Genomic DNA, 11,748 nt, shown 5'->3' with positions numbered 1-11,748 from the left:
ATCTGAAAATTCTGGACCATCCAAAAACAGTGATTTTCAATAAATCTAAAAAAAGAGTAGAAAAATTTCAAAAAATGTAAAATTTGGTCTCCAAACACATATTAATATGGAGAACAAGATGAACGGTTCGGATCGACCGTTAGAATTTGAAAACTCGAATATAGAGCCGTAGCACGGTGCCAAATCGTAATATGCATAGTACCATAGACTCACTCATATAATAATATTATATCAAATCCAGTGGATTTTTGTTTGATTGATTTTAATTTTTTTGTTATTTCTTTTAAATGAATGCAATGCATATAGAGATATTAACTGAAGGCATATAAACTCCTAATTTCTTAATTATTGTAACTAGCCGTCAAAATAATTAGTTCAATTTTTTTTTTGTTTAAATCTCATTGCGAAATTTTTGCAAATCCTTACAAGCAAACGATGATGAACTAAATGGATGATTTCTTATCAACCATAACGTGCTGATGAGAATTTAACTGATATTTAAAATATATATCCTGAGAATTTAATTAGGAATACTTCCACAACCAAATAATAATAATTCCAAGGGATAACTTCTTCACTGCTGTAAAGTGCTGATGTGTATTTTATTTAAAAATTTATAACCATATCCAGCGAATTAACAAACCCTCCCTTGCTGTTCCTGAGTCCTGACCAACCAAAAAAAAAAAAAAAATGAGATAAGTCCAACCAAATAAATGTTCATTTTTTAAAAAGCAATTACGGAAACTCTATCCAAATGTGTCAGCTCCGCCGCATCACAAGGTTTATCCATTTCTCTCTCTCTCTCTCTCGAATAAAGGTCATGTCTAAGTAACTCTAACCTCACAAAAGCCTCGAAGTGGGAACCAGTGTTGAATTAAATAATAAAAAAAACTATAATAAAATGCCAACTTGCATACTGCCCAGTTTTTTAATGTCATTATCCAATAGAAAATAATGGTTTTATTCAACTATTACTACGACAATAGTCCCTAGTCGTCTGGTACCTAGTAGGTCTCACATTTTTTTATTTTTTAAAATTGAAAACCGATTTTTCAGAAAATATATTGATTATTCTTTTTTCTCAAAAATTATAAAGGCGAATTATTGATTGGGTTCTAATACGGATGACTCGGTCATTTTTATTAATACAATAACAACAACAACTAAGCCTTTAGTCCCAAACGAGTTGGGATAGGCTAGAAATGAAACCCAATCACACTCAAACAATAAAGATAAGTAATAATAAAGTAGTTATAAAATAAAAATAATAAAAATAAAAGTGAAAGTGATAGTAATAATACTAATACTAATATTAACTATATTCTACCTAATCGTAGAGGTCAAAGTCCTAAACTTACATTCTAGACTCCAACTTCCTACTCCTATGACCTAAGACCTATAATACTATCTCTAAATAATCCCTAACCAGCACTAGGTCATGGTTCTGGTACGTGGATCGCTAGCTTTCACGCGCTCCTGTCCGAAGCCAACTCCTTAGCTATATTCCACTCCTTCAAGTCTCTTTTTACTGCTTCGTCCCATGTCAATCGTGGCCGACCTCTGCCTCTCCTTGTGTTTTCGATAAGCCTTATAATTCCAGTACGCACCGGTGCTTCAGGAGGCCTCCTTTGGAGATGTCCAAACCATCTCAAACGATTTTGGATGATCTTCTTTTTAATCGGTGCTACCCCAAGTCTGTCACGTATATCATCATTTCTGATGCGGTCCCGTCTTGTATGCCCACAACTCCAACTCAACATACGCATCTCTGCTACACTTATCTTCTAAACATGTTGCCTTTTAGTAGCCCAACATTCTGCACCATATAATATCGCAGGTCTGATAGCCGTCCTGTATAACTTGTCTTTGAGCTTTTGGGGGACTTTTCTGTCACATAGAATGCCAGATGCCTGTCGCCATTTGACCCACCCCGCTCGAATCCTATGACTAACATCTTCATCAATCTCACCATCACTCTGCAACATCGACCCTAAATATCGAAAGGTGTCCTTCCTAGGCACTACTTGTTCAGCCAAAGTGACATCTCCATTATCTGACCGGACACCGCTGAACTCGCACCTAATATACTTGGTTTTAGTCCTACTAAGTCTAAAACCCTTCGATTCTAGAGTTTGTCTCCACAACTCTAGTTGCCTATCAACTCCTATCCTACTCTTGTCGATTAGCACCACATCATCAGCAAAGAGCATACACCACGGGATCTCCCCTTGTATGTCCCTTGTAACTTCGTCCATCACCAGGGCAAAAATGTAAGGGCTCAAAGCTGACCCTTGATGTAGTCCTATCTTAAGAGGAAAGTCATTGGTTTCGCTATTGCATGCTCTGACACTAGTCACAACGTCATCATACATATCCTTGATGAGGGTAACGTACTTTGTTGGAACTTTCTTCTTTTCAAGAGCCCACCACATAACATTCTTTTGTACTTTGTCGTACGCTTTCTCCAAGTCGATAAATACCATGTGTAGATCCTTCTTCTGCTCCCTATATCTCTCCATAAGTTGTCTCGTCAAGAAAATCGCCTCCATGGTCGACCTCCCAGGCATGAAATCAAATTGGTTCTTCGTAACGCTTGTAACTTTTCTTAAGCGATGCTCGATGACTCTCTCCCAAAGCTTCATTGTATGACTCATAAGCTTAATTCCTCTGTAATTTGTACAACTTTGAATATCTCCCTTATTCTTAAAGATTGGTACTAATATGATTCTCCTCCACTCATCAGGCATCTTGTTTAATCTGAAAATGCTATTGAACAACTTAGTTAGCCAAGCTACCCATACGTCTCCAAGGCACCTCCACGCCTCGATAGGGATGTTATCAAGCCCCAACGCCTTGCCTACTTTCATCCTTTTTAACGCCTCCTTCACCTCAGACTCTTGAATTCTCCGAACAAATCTTCTGTTGGTGTCATCAAAAGTGTCATCCAACTCGATCGTGGTGCTATCATCCTCTCCATTGAATAGCTTGTCTAAGTATGCTCTCCATCTATTCTTTATCTCGTCATCCTTCACCAGAAGTCCACCATTCTCGTCCTTAATGCATTTAACTTGATTAAAGTCTCTCGTCTTCTTCTCGCGGAGTTTAGCTATCCTATAGACGTCCTTTTCGCCCTCCTTCGTACTTAGCTTCTGATATAGATCTTCATATGCACGACCCCTTGCTTCACTCACCGCCTTCTTTGCGTTCTTTTTTTGCCGCTTTGTACTTTTGAATGTTGTCCTCACTCCTGTGATGATGCAAGCATTTGTAGCATTCATTTTTCTCCTTGATAGCCTTTTGCACGTCCTCGTTCCACCACCAAGTATCTTTAGGTTCTCGTTTATTTCCTCTTATCACTCCAAACACCTCCTCCATAGCCACCTTTCGAACACAAGTTGTCATCTCCTCCTACATGCGATTTGCTTCTCCTTCTATGTTCCATGCCCCTTCTCCAATCATCCTATCCTTAAACACCCGTGAGGCGTCCCCGTTGAGCTTCCACCATTTCGTCCTTGTGATTCTGGCACCTTTGTCCTGCCGAACACGTATCCGAAGACGAAAATCAGATATCAGAAGCTGGTATTGTGAAACAACACATTCTCCAGGTATCACCTTACAATCTACGCAAGCTCGTTTGTCCTCTCTCCTAGTAAGGACAAAATCGATCTGACTAGAGTGTTGGCCACTACTGAAGATAACTATATGGGATTGTCTCTTTCTAAAGAAGGTGTTAGCTAACATGAGGTCATAAGCTACGGCGAAATTTAAGATCTATTCTCCTTCTTAGTTCCTATCTCCATATCCAAAACCTCCATGCACCCTCTCAAATCCCCTACTAGTTGTACCAACATGGCTGTTAAAATCTCCTCCTATGAAAAGTTTCTCACTACTAGGCACCCCCTCTAACCATGCCATCAAAATCTTCCCAAAATTCCATCTTGGCAGCCTCACTTAAACCTACTTGTGGGGCATACGCACTAATGACGTTCAAAACCTTATCCCCAACTACCAACTTAACTAGAATGATCCTATCCCCTTGTCTCCTAACGTCGACAACTCCGTTCTTGAGGCTCTTATCAACTAAGATGCCCACCCTATTCTTGTTTCGCTCTTTTCCTGTATACCATAGTTTGAAGCATGTATCCTCCACCTCCTTCGCCTTCTGACCCGTCCATTTAGTCTCCTGAACGCATAAGATATTTATACATCTCCTAATCGCAGTATCAACTATCTCTCTTAGCTTACCTGTTAAGGTCCCTACATTCCAACTACCTAAACGAATCCTACTTTCCTCGGCTAGCTTCCTTGCCCCCCGCACCCGTCGAGTAAGGTGCGAAGACCCTTGCTCATTTACCACTACATCCGGGCGCCGATGTAGCGCGCCACCAATGAGGTGACGACCCGGCCCTTGCTCATTTAACACCACACCTGGGTTTCAATATGGCGCATTCTGTTTTTTTTTTCAAAACTTCTCCGACCATTAGATCCACGGACGGCCCAAAAATCCCACCAGACCACCCCTTACAAAGGTGGGCCATTTTCCACAGCGGACTGCCTGGCCCACGGGCAATCTCCTAGAGACCAAACCACCCCCACTCCCCCCCCCCACACACGGGCGGTCCGCTAGACATCTAAACCCTGCCCGTGAACCCTCCTCTCTCTATCTCGCTCTCTCATTTCCCCTCTCTATCTCGCTCTCTCCTCACTTCGCAGCAGAAGAACGAAAGAAAAAAAAAAACTGGCGCCTCCCCACCCTCTCCGCCTCTGCCGCCGGTGCTCCACCCTTGCCTCCACCATTGCTCCGCCACCTCTCCACTCCCACGTTCTCTCTCTTTACCTTGCTGGTACTCCACCCTCACCTTCACCACCGCGGCTCTGCGCCTCCCCCGCCCTCTACCTCGCTGCCACTCCTCTTTCTCAGGTAAGTTTTTGATTCGAATCGATTGAATGTTATTAAGTTGTGTAATTGTTGAATTCGATTCGATTCGATTCGATTGAATGTGATTGAATGCAATTAAATGTGATTGTGATTGTGATTGTGATTGTGATTGTGATTGTGATTGCGATTGCGATTGCGATTGCAGTTATGATTGTGATTAAATTAATAATTGTAATTAAAAAATAATGTTAGGGTTTTTGAAAAAAAAATGTAGGATTGTGATTGTTTTAAGATTAATGTTAGGATTGTGATTTTTTTAGGGTTTTTGAACAAAAAAAATGTTAGGATTAATGATTGGTTTAGGTTTAGTGTTTTCGAATAAAAAAAATGTTATTTCGTAATTGGTTATAATTAAAATTCGATTAAAATTCATGTGTTAGGGTTATTGGTTAGGATATATATTTTCTAAGTGTGGTGAGATGAATGGGTGAGATTATCTTTTTTTTCCATGTGTATTGAAAGATGATTTATGTTGTTAATTTAGTAATTGTAATGTTAAGTGTTAGTTGTATCATGTATTTTTGTTGTGATAATAACAAGGTTCTAAATAGCATTTATCGCGTCATAGCGGAAAGTCGAAAAAAAAAACTATAGCGAATAGCATCGCTATAGCGAAAGCTATGCGACATAGCGTTTTTTTATTTTTATAAAAATTATATCATATATTTGTACTAAATATCAACATTATCTAAGTCTCATATAACAATAAATAACATCAAATTGATTAAAAAAATTATAATATTCATATTCAACCAATACAAAGTCCAAATTGCGACTCAAAATATATTCAGCATTATGACATAATCTATCTTTTTTCTATTTAAATTTCAAAATAACCTAAACATCATGGCATAATTAATTATCTTAATCTATTCAAAATATTCAAACTACCATATAGTAAGTATTATTTTGTTACTTCAAGAAATATCTGAATATATTCAATCTGAGCCTTTATTTAAAGCCCATATAAATTGAAAAGAAAAGAAAAAACAGCTCATGTTGCATAGCGTGCTGTAGCTTCCTTATTTGATTTCGTTTGATGGATCTCTCATTTAATAATTAATAGTTTACTATAAAACTTAGTACGTCAATTGCAAAAAAAAAAATCACGGTTAAAATCCAATCTGAGCCTTTATTTAAAACTCATATAAATTGAAAATAAAAAAAACAGCACATGTTGCATAGCGCGCGCTATTTGCGCTACACGCTATGCGCTATAGCGGACCGCTATTACCGCTATAGCGTCCGTAGCTCAAATAGCGTGTTTTGATATCATAGCGTAGCGTTGAGTGTCCAAAAACGCTATAGTGCGCTATTTAGAACACTGGATAATAAAAATATGTGTGTTATATTAGTTATTTCAATGTGTCAAACTCAACACATGATATGTTATATTAGTTGTTATATAATTAATATATTAGTTGTTATATAATCAATATGTTATATTAGTCAACACATATCATGTTATATAATTAATATGTTATATTAGTTATATTAGTTGTTATATAATTAATATGCTATATTGTTAATATATTAAATAATTATTATAGAGTATGGCTAATATAACATCAGTGTCATTTCAGTCTATATAACACCAACTCCAAAACCTATCAAATCGAGTTCAAATGGTGAATCCAAACCGATCTACTTCATTAGTTGTTTGTTTACATGTAAAATTTATAAGTTTTTGAGTTTATTTGATATCAAGTCAAGCGGTCAAATGTGTGAGTTTTTAAGTTAATTTCAATACATTTATTTTTCAATTTTTTTGCCGCTTGATTTGATACTAAAATAACTTGAAAATATAAAAAGTTTGCATGTAAACGTATCACTCATAAAGTAAATTGGTTTGAACGGTTTGGATTCACCATTTGAACTCGATTTGATAGATTTTGGAGTTGGTGTTATATAGACTGAAATGACACTGATGTTATATTAGCCATACTCATTATTATAATAACTTTATAAAATATTATAGTTGTTACTAATATATTAATATTATATAATTGGTATCTTATTATTAATATATAATTATATAATTAATATGTTATGTTCTTAATATATTATAATAATATTATATAATTAGTATCTTTTGATTAATAAATTGGGTAAATTTGTGAGTTTTTGAACTTTAGAAGGGTAAATATGATATTATGAATTTTAGATGGGGAAATACGTAATTTCAAGGTTTTTGAGGGGTACATGAAATTTCCCAAAAAAAAATAGTGGACCGCTCCTTTAGAGAGCGATTGGGACACTTTAAAAAAAAAAAAAAAAATCGAGAATAGATTAGTAAAAACTTTTTTTTAGGATATTAATAAAAATTTTCCGCTCTGAAAGCTGCTAGGATTATGGGTCTTCAAATATTATTTCTTCCATTTTAAACTTTTGAAACCATTGAACAAAAAGAAAATTGAAAACCCTCTTAACGAACTCTAAAGAAAACTTTCCCAAGCATAACGGTATGACGAATTACGCATTGACAGAAGATATATCCGAGCCGGATAAGGCCACCATTAAATCTGATCCAAGAGGAACACTTGGGTCCGAGAGCTGGCTCCCGACAAAGGTGAATAATGTGCTAAATACGGCGATACCAAACAAATTAGTTGACCTTGACCATGTCAAAAATATTGTTATACGCAGCCAGAAAATTGTCCTGTAAAAGTTGGATGGGTTTTGGGTATAGACAAATTTGAGGTATGTTGTTCATACACGGTGGTCCAAATTGGAAACAAATGAATAGGCTATGTAGTATTATATTATTTCAAGTTTTTAACATTTTTTTAATTTTATGCTTACACGGCCCGTGGGCCATTATTATTTTAACACTAAGGATTCTATTTTATAATATGTACCAATTAGCTTGAAATGGACCCTCTAAATTTCTGTATTGTTCAATTGGACAGAAGTATTGTCAGACCATAACGGACACGTCGGTTGTTGCATAATTACAAGAGTAAAGCTAGCGTGTGACATGCTCACCAAGAAAGTTTGGTGAGCATAACTCCAAAAGTATATCGGATCGACATCAAATGTCAAATCCAAACCGTTGAAATTCATGTACTTCATGAGTGATGCATATATATGCAAAATTTTGAAAGTTTTGAGTTTATTTGCTACACGGTCAAGTGGTCAAAGAAATGAACATTTTATTATAAGTTATTTTATATATTCAATTTTTATTATTTCTTTGACCACTTGACCGTGTAGCAAATAAACTCGAAACTTTCAAAATTTTGCATGTATATGCATCACTCATGAAGTACATGGATTTCAACGGTTTGGATTTGACATTTGAAGTCGATCCGATATACTTTTGGAGTTATGCTCACCAAACTTTCTTGGTGAGCATGTCACACGCTAGCTTTACTCTAATTACAATATCAGTATTAATATAATATAATGTTAAAAAATTTAGGCCCCAGGAATTTATTCATTCAAATAAAATCTCAGTCGTTCATTTAGTAAATCTCAACCACTCATCAAAAATATATATCAATTCAATTATTAATTACTAATTTTGATTTTATGCATTTGTTTCATACTGTCGAATGTGTAAAAGCCTAAAATTAATTCTAAACGCACCCGTCACGTGAAAAATTTGTATCCATTTGAACAAAATCTCTAAAATTCTATTTTCCTGTTTCTGTGCATTCCCACTAGAACAACGTGTCTTTTCTCCGCTTTTTTTTTCTCTCTCTTTTTGCGCATTCCCACTAAAACGACGTGTCTATCTCTCTCACGCTCCCTCTACGATCAAATTTGGAATTTCATGGTGGTGTGAACCTCTCACGTATCTCTCTCTCCATCTTCGAAATCGGCCGTATCACGACAATTAGCAAGGAGCGGTGATCTCCTTCTTCCCTCTCTCATCCGACTTCCTTGGTATTTCATGATCGTGCTACAGACAGAAAAGTTTCATCAAGCATTTTTATCTCATCCAACTCCCACATCAAAAGACATGTGTCTTTGTTACTAAACTAAATATTAATTTCTCAAACAATTTAGTTGTATGTACATATCATATATATTAACAAATACGAACATGGACGAAACAAATAAATATCCGTTCTATTTACACTCTTACCATACATGCATTAAAAACTTCAAGATTAATTTGACCTTTCGTTGTAACCAAGCTTAGTAACTCGAATTAGTTATTTAGTTAGATATATAAATAGAAGATTTCCAACAGTGGAATAGATAGGAAATGTATATTATTAGTAAATTATAAAATAATAAATAAAAATAAGATGAGTCAGATAAGCTGAATGCAACAAAAAATAAAGAAAGAAATATTATTCTCTTAATTTATGCTCAGCATAGGAGTTGCTAATGAGCTGAACCGATTCGTGAACTAATAAGTTGAACAGTTCAATATTTCATATTGAATTAGATTCTAAACTTAAAAAAGTCTGAACTTGACTCTGACTCAAATTTTGATTTAGAACGGAGATGAAGTCCGAGCGAGCCGGGCCGACACATGAACCCATCAAATCGAGTCTCCTCCTCTTTGGCTCTTTTGTTCTGTCGCCCTCTCTCTCTTTCTCTCTCTCTCGCCTCTCACCTCGAGCTCTGGGCTCTATCTCACCTCTAGCGCTTTCGCTGGGTCTCTCACCTCGCTCTCGATCGCTCTCATATGTTCTCTCTTGAATCTGGTAGGTTTGTTAATTATTTTACGAAAAGGTCAGAAGCGAAAAGAGGTGAAAGATGTTAGGTTTCGTTGACCTCATTTAAATTAGAAAAACATATATAAAAGTTTAGGTAATTATTTAATGAACACCTTTTGAGATCTAAAAAAACATACATAACTTTCAAGTTTCAAACCATCGCTATGCATCTCATGATAAAACTTTGTCAATTCCGAGAGAAAACATTCATGGCACGACTAAAGATATCGACACAGCATCATAAATCCAAAAAAAAAAAAAATTAATGGCAAAAAATGATACCATGACGTTTACTAGAAGAAAATGCTTGTGTTAAAAGCATGAAATTCAGAAATATAGATGAATAATGAAATTGTGTTTTAAAAATTATTCTATAAATAATTAATGTATCTCTACAAACAAGCTATAAACATATAGCATTAACAACCATTTTATTTCTCTCATTGAGCCGAGTCAAATTTGAGCCGAACCTCAATCATTAACGGCCCTAGTTTCACACCTCATTTTGTACGTAAAAAAAATATTTATCCTAATAATAAAAAATATTTATATTTGAATTCTAAAGTGGTTACACTTAATGCACGAATGTTTAGATTAGAATTTTTGTTGAATAAAATAAAAATGCAATTTCGAAATTTTTATCTAGTAGTGCGAAGATATAGACACTTTTATATTTTAAAAAATATATATGCATACATATGAAATACACGTAAGGCTACACGTGATGCACGCGAAGGTTGCAGTTATCATTACTCAAAATTAAAATATACATCCAAAATTCTTTGGTGCTCTTTTACCACAGACACAAGGCTTATATCATAATTTCTTCCGTGTGATGTAGAGAAAAGCGAGCAAGTATATCACTACACTTTGTACTAAATCTTCCATTTTTGTTTCTTATTACGCGGATGTGAAACAGTCATAAAAGGCTTCAAATTCTGATGTCAACTAATGCGCGATATATTTCAGTCAAAGAATAAGGATTTATAAAACCGGAGGCGATGAAGAACCGAAACCGTTTGATTTCCCACGCTTTTTATTCTCGTTCAAACATTGCCTGCACCAGGAGTACTTCCTTAACGGAACTAGTACCACACATATTTCTTGGGGGCCACTTGTCAGTTAATTACCTAAATATCCTGCGTGGTGAGCCGTCTTCAGAAGTCCAGATATATATATTTTATCCTCCATTTTTCTCAGGCCCTATCCACTTACCTCGACCCTCTCAAATTTGCGTGATATCTTACCTATAGACTTAGTCTACCTTTGTTCGGTAGACCAAAATGTATCCGTCTATCCGATACGTGGAATTAGCAAGGGCAGCTGAAATTGACAAATTGTGGGGCCGGACGTGTAAGAGCACAACGGTTCATAAAGTATAAGCCCGGTTTACAAAACAAAAATTTCTCTATTTATCTCCCTTCCCAAATGGGTGCTTCCTCGTTTTCCTCTTCTCCACCTGCTTTGTAAAAGAGAGAAGAAATTCGCCTGCGAAAAAAGAAAAAGTAAAGAGAGGAGCTAAATTTCAAGCTAGGGTTAGCGTTTCTCTTTATCCTTGAATTTTCCATCTCACAAAATGATGCGATCTAACGACCAAGAGGATCAGCAATCGAGGCTGATCTACGAGCTGTGCGCTCTCCTCTTCACCATCCTCGGCACCTCATCTCCTTCTCACGTGGGAACAAACCCCAGGACACGTGCAGCGCAGGTGACCCCTGCGGCGCTTGCTTCTATGCTATTAGGCGCCTCGCTGGCGCTGATGCTGTGCGGGTCGGTGACTTTTGTGCTGGGTTTCTTACTCATGCCCTGGGTGGTGGGGTTGGTCATAATTTTGTACTTTTTAGGGGTTGTTTCGCATATTTCTTCCAGACTGGAGAGAACAGTGTTTTGGTGTAACAGTGGGGCCTCCGCTAATGAGATGCAAGGTTTGTGCTTTTATAAAAGAATTATACAATCCTGCACAGCACTTGAGAAATTTAGATTTTTTGTAATCCTGCGTTTCACTTCTACTATCCTTTTCACTTAAAATTGCGTTACACCATATCTAAAGTGTATGATTTTTGTGGAATCGAGCCAAGAAATGTATGTTGTTTTGAATTACACAAAGGCCAACTTCAATTTTGGTGTTGGGTTCGA

This window comes from Carex rostrata, chromosome 11 (assembly GCF_964058835.1).
Source record: "Carex rostrata chromosome 11, lpCarRost1.2, whole genome shotgun sequence".
NCBI classification, from domain to species: Eukaryota; Viridiplantae; Streptophyta; class Magnoliopsida; order Poales; family Cyperaceae; genus Carex; species Carex rostrata.
This window is presented reverse-complemented; position numbering follows the sequence as displayed.